We start from the raw sequence: 5,732 nt of genomic DNA, 5'->3' as shown, positions 1-5,732 counted from the left end.
TTTAAGGGATTTTTTTCTTTTTTCTTTTTCCAAACACTATTTTTAGAAAAAAAAAACAAAAACAAGCAACAGAATGCAGTGGTCCAAAAATGAGGACATGATTTAAATTTCACATCATTTCCATTATCAATAATGTAAATATTGGAAATAGTAAGATACAAAATATTTTTTTCCCCAGAAATTAAAGTCAAATTATTATCTTATTATTCTTGTACAATTTTTGATATTTTCCTTTTTCTTGTGAGGGAGGAATGGAAGATTGGGATTTGTATAGAGCAAAGCATAAATGTAGTACTATGATGAAAAATGATGAAATCAAGCAATCTGATGGTGGACCTACTTGTTTAGAAGCGTTACAATTTTCAATTTTTCTGTTGCCATTTTCAAAAGATTAGAATCAGCAGTAATAATCGTGTTTGGTACATGTTTTCGGATTTTTTTATTTTTATTTTTTTTCAAAGCATCAATTTGGTACTATAGAAACCTTTTTCCGTTACAAAAAGGGCTCGGGCCCGTCCTGACCTGACAAAGGCGGTCGGGCCTCAAAATTTATAGGCCGATGGATGATGGGTCACCAAAAAAAAACCAAAATATTTTTAGGGCAAATCATTTCAGCCTTTGTCAAAAAAAAAAAAATTGATGATAAATTATTGTACTATGTGAGTTTCAAGACTCCAAACACTGAATATCATTATTCGGGATGCTAATTTGACCCGCGGGAATGGTTTGATGCAATTAAAACCGCCAAATAGGGTTTGGTGCGGGGGTAGGGATGGCAACAGGGCGGGTTTGGAGCGGGTTTCCCTAAATCCCGCCCCTCCCCATTTAATTTTTGTCAAGTCCATGCCCGTCCCGTGACCCGCGACGGGTTGGATTTTCATGTCCAGCCTCGCCCAATTGGAAAATATTGTGTCCCGTGCTCGCCTCACTAACAAATTTTTTTCTCCCACTTTTTGGGACTTAAGCTGCTGCTATTTAAATATAGAACGACTAGGAATGACACAACGTAAATGAAATTATGAATCCCAACAAAAATAAAAAATAAAAAATAAAAATAACATGCACATAACATAATTCAGAAAACATAATCAATAAAATTAAGGATTTAATATAACCAAATTACAAGAAATTCTAAGCTCCAACTTCCACAATAACCAAAACAAAAGTAAATTTAACCACACATATATATATATATTAAATCTAGTTATATGCTTAGCGGGGCGGGGCGGGGTAGGGCCTGCAGATATGTTTACTGAACCCTTACCCGCCCCGTGACCAGCAACGAGTACAAAATTTGTATCCATGCCCGCCCCAACGGTATAAAAGGTGTTTCCATATCCGTTATTAACGGGGCGAGACGGGCCGGGGCCCCGACTGGGCGGTAAAAATTGACACCTCTATGCGGGGGTGGGGGAAGGTCGCCCTGCCCCATTTAGATAGACAAATTACTTAAGTAATCTTATTTCATTAATTTATATATTTTCCACTATATATTAAGTACCCTATATAATAATATTAAAATAACAAATGAATTTTATTAAAAAGAAAGTTGCAATGGTAAATAATTGAAAATGAAAAAAAAAAGAAGAGCAAATCCATTTGATCAATAATTAAATTATGGTCTTAAACGGTGCGGGGCGGGTACCTGCGGGGGTAAAAATGTTAAATGGTTACTGGAATGAGGTGGAAAGTTCCGTCGTTTTTGTGGTTTTGGGCTGGGGCGGGGGCAGGGACGGGGGCGGGGTTTTTAAATGGTTGCAAGGGCGGGTGAGGGTACACCCGCCCAAACCCGCCCCCGTTGCCATCCCTAATCATTATCACGATGTCATAATTAAATCCTGCAACTCCAGTATCAGACTTGCTTCTTGCAACTCCGGTACCAAACTTGTTTTTGACCGATAGATTTGACCAAACCTGTTTATTAGGGCAAATCATTTCAACCTCCCCAATCATCTCCATCTCTATTCTCATTCTCAACCCCCCACCCCCCAACTACAAACTACAAAATCTACAAGAATCAGAAGTTCAAAACCCATACAGTTCAGTTTATCTATCAGTTTGCAAGAATCGAAAGTTCAAAACCTATTACCTATATCAAAACCCATATTGGCATATAATTTCTATGCATAAGCAGAAACAAAAGCTATGCCAAACGGGCCTTTAAAGCTCTCATCAAGAGCCATTTGCTTATGACCTTAGTTTTTTGGCATTTGTAAAGTCTCGTAATAATATTTATTATAGTTGTGAAATAACCAAGTCTATTTGGGATAGTGCTTTTAAAAAGTGTTTCCTTTTTCCTCATAAAAAGAAAAAAGAATATGAAATGTGAAAAAAAACATTTAAGGGAGCATTTCCATCATTTTCGGGATTTTTTTTTTTTTTTTTTCCAAATACTATTTTTGGAAAAAACAAAAACAAAAAACAGAACGCAGTGGTCCAAGATTGAGGACATGATTTAAATTTCACATCATTTCCATTATCAATAATGTAAATATTGGAAATACTAAAATCCAAAATATTTTTTCCCTAAAAATTTAAATCAAATTATTATCTTATTGTTCTTCTACAATTTTTGATATTTTCCTTTTTCTTGTGAGGAAGGAATGGAAGATGGGGAATTGTATTGACCAGAGCATAAATGTAGTACTATGATGGAAAAATGATGAAATCAAGCAATCTGATAGTAGACCTACTTGTTCAGAAGCGCAACAATTTTCAATTTTTCTGTTGCCATTTTCAAAAGATTAGAATTAGCAGCAATAATCGCGTTTGGTACATGTTTTCGGATTTTTTTTTTTTTTTCAAAGCATCAATTTGGTACTATAGAAAACAAAAACAAAATATTTTTAGGGCAAATCATTTTAGCCATTGTAAAAAAAAAAAAAAAAAAAAAAAAAAATATTGATGATAAATTATTGTACTCTGTGAGTTTGAAGACTCCAAACACTGAATACCATTATCACCATATCAGAATTAAATCCTGCAACTCTAGTATCAGACCTGCTTCTTGCAACTCCAATACCAAACTTGCTTTCTGACCTGTAGATTCGACCAAACCTGCTTATTAGGGCAAATCATTTCAGCCTCCCCAATTGCCTGCAAACTACAAAATCAACAAGAATCAAAAGTTCAAAACCCATACCCCCCCACCCCCCTCCCCGGGCCCGCCGCAAACTACAAAATCAACAAGAATCAGAAGTTCAAAACCCATATAGTTCAGTTTATCCATCTGTTTGCAAGAATCAAAATTTCAAAACCTATTACCTATGTCAAAACCCATATCAATATATAATTTTTATGTATAAGTAGAAGTAAAAGCTATGCCAAACGGTCCTTTACTGCTCTCGTCAAGAGCCATTTGCTTGTGACCTTAGTATTTTTGCATTTGTAAAGTCTCCTAATAATATTTATTATAGTTGTGAAATAATCAAGTTTATTTGGGATAGTGTTTTTGAAAAGTGTTTCCTTTTTTCTCGTAAAAAGGAAAAAGAATATGATATGTAAAAAAAGCATTTAGGGGAGCATTTCCATCATTTCAGGGTTTTTTTTTTTCTTTTTCCAAATACTATTTATGGAAAAAACAAAAACAAAAAACAGAACGCAGTGGTCCAAGATTGAGGATGTGATTTAAATTTGACATCATTTCTATTATCAATAATGTAAATATTGGAAATAGTAAAATCCAAAATATTTTTTTCCCCAGAAATTAAAATCAAATTAATATCTTATTGTTCTTTTACAATTTTTGATATTTTCCTTTTTCTTGTGAGAGAGGAATGGAAGATGGGGATTTGTATTGACCAGAGCATAAATGTAGTACTACGATGGAAAAATGATGAAATCAAGCAATCTGATAGTGGACCTACTTGTTCAGAAGCGCTACAATTTTCAATTTTTCTGTTGCGATTTTCAAAAGATTAGAATCAGCAGCAATAATCGCGTTTGGTAACCATGTTCTAGGATTTTTTTTATTTTTTATTTTTTTTATAGCATCAATTTGGTACTACAGAAACTTCACAAGTTATTTTTCACAAGTTGCACACTTCATGAGCCCTAATTTTATTGTAAACGAATGTTGAGGTGATTTCATTTCTCTTACATTAATTTTATTGTTAAATCACGTGTTCTCTTATCAAACTTCCCACAAATTGCTCTAAATCAAAATTTGTAATTAGTTAGCTGTTAATGATTTAGTTTGAATTCTCTTCAAATACAAATGTTACGTTACCTACTAATCTGCAATTGGCAATAAACAAACACCAAGGGTCTCATAACATATCTTCAAAAAAAACAAAATGGATGTATGAATTTTTTTATCACGGACAAAACGAAAATATATAAATAAAAAATATTGGCATAACAAACCTTCTTATTTTGGAAATAAAATTTGAGCCGACAATTGCCTTACCAAACATAGCTTTGTTGACTTGTACATGCAAGATCATAAACCAGATGGTCTAATCCTTGCAAAACATAACTTTGTTGACTTGTACATGGAAAATTACCAAGATCATAAATCAGTTGATGTTCTAATCCAATTAAAACCTAAGTTCAAGGTTTTTTATTTTGTTTTATTTTATTTTTAAGATATTATATTAAATTTTGATGCGTCAACTTTTCTTGTTATGAGAGTTTTAATTAGATTGAATCAGGTGTTGAGTACCATTCCTTTTACCAATACATGAATGTTGAATTGTATGACTTCATACACAAGTTAAAATTTAGGAGAGGATTCAAATTTTTTATTCAAAAAATGACACAATGGAATTTGAAGGGAAATTAAAGGAAAATTTCTAATATGAAAATTTGAAAATATTTGGTAACTAACTACCTAACTTACAAACTTATCATTCTACAAAGGGCTTTAACGTCTCACTTTCAACTAATCTCTCACACCTTTAAACTCTCTTATCCTAAAAACGTATTGTTAGAAATAAAGGAATGAAAAATATAATATTGTATTGTATTGTATTATTGAAGATTACATAAATGTCTTATATATAGGAAAAGGTTTGGGGGTAGGTGAGTGATGAACAAGTAACCTATATAATACTATAGCAGGAGTAATCATATATGGTAATTTGTAATATGCAGGAACCTTAAGTGATAGGTAAAAAGGTAAATTTGTAATCTAACAACCCCTCAAATTATGAACCTAACTTAAAATTGAAGGATGAAATTTTGGTGGAGATGACCCATGATGAAGATGTTAACACCTAAAATATAAGTCAAAGCAAACATGCCACGTGGTTAGAAATCACGAGGTCTGAATTTTGGGTCAACCCATGATCATCGGGGCGAAAGATTAATTTCTTATCATGGTGATCAGATTTAAGGTTGAGAATTAAGAAAAGTGGGATTTTTAGACCATTATGACTGAGATAAGGTTTTCGAGCTCATAACTGGCCATGATTGAGACTCTCAGTCTCAATGGTCATGATCATGAGTTTAGGCCAAATTTCTCTGAGTCACTATGATTATGAGTTTATGCCATATTTCTCTCAGTATCATGATCATAAGTTTTCAGTCAAAATTCTCTCAGTCACTATGGTCATGAGAGTCTCAGTCCCATGGTCATGAGTTTAGGTCAAAATTCTCTCAGTCATCATGATCATGAGTTTAGGCCAAAATCTTCTCAATCACTATGGTCATGAGAGTCTCAGTCTCATGGTTATGAGTTTAGGCCAAATTTCTCTTAATCACTATGGTCATGAGTTTAAGCCAAAATCCTC

This window comes from Cornus florida, unplaced genomic scaffold (assembly GCF_030987335.1).
Source record: "Cornus florida cultivar Cherokee Brave unplaced genomic scaffold, ASM3098733v1 CherokeeBrave_3.0.0_Hap2_Chr02, whole genome shotgun sequence".
Classification (NCBI taxonomy): domain Eukaryota; kingdom Viridiplantae; phylum Streptophyta; class Magnoliopsida; order Cornales; family Cornaceae; genus Cornus; species Cornus florida.
This window is presented reverse-complemented; position numbering follows the sequence as displayed.